This window comes from Sinocyclocheilus grahami, unplaced genomic scaffold (genome assembly GCF_001515645.1).
Source record: "Sinocyclocheilus grahami isolate Dianchi unplaced genomic scaffold, SAMN03320097.WGS_v1.1 scaffold645.1, whole genome shotgun sequence".
NCBI classification, from domain to species: domain Eukaryota; kingdom Metazoa; phylum Chordata; class Actinopteri; order Cypriniformes; family Cyprinidae; genus Sinocyclocheilus; species Sinocyclocheilus grahami.
In genome coordinates, this window is record NW_015505824.1 from 763,599 (window position 1) to 763,891 (window position 293).

The following is a 293-nucleotide window of genomic DNA, read 5'->3' on the forward strand; positions in this document are numbered from 1 at the left end:
TTAAAAAATGTTGTCCATCAATGGTGGCAATCAGAAGGCTAATTTCTAATGAAGAGGCCAATTTATATGACAGATTTTAGATGTAGGCTTTTATACATATGTAAACATTATTTAATTACCATTATAACTAGCTATCTCACAAATTTTTGCTCACTTAGTGTTTTTTAAATTTTACAGTGGGGTAATTTTGGTGCAGTAGCACGAGATAGCTTGATTTCAAACTTTGAATTGAATAAAAAATTACAAGTAAGCAGTCAGTAATAAAATAAGAACAAATAAAGAAATTAATAATG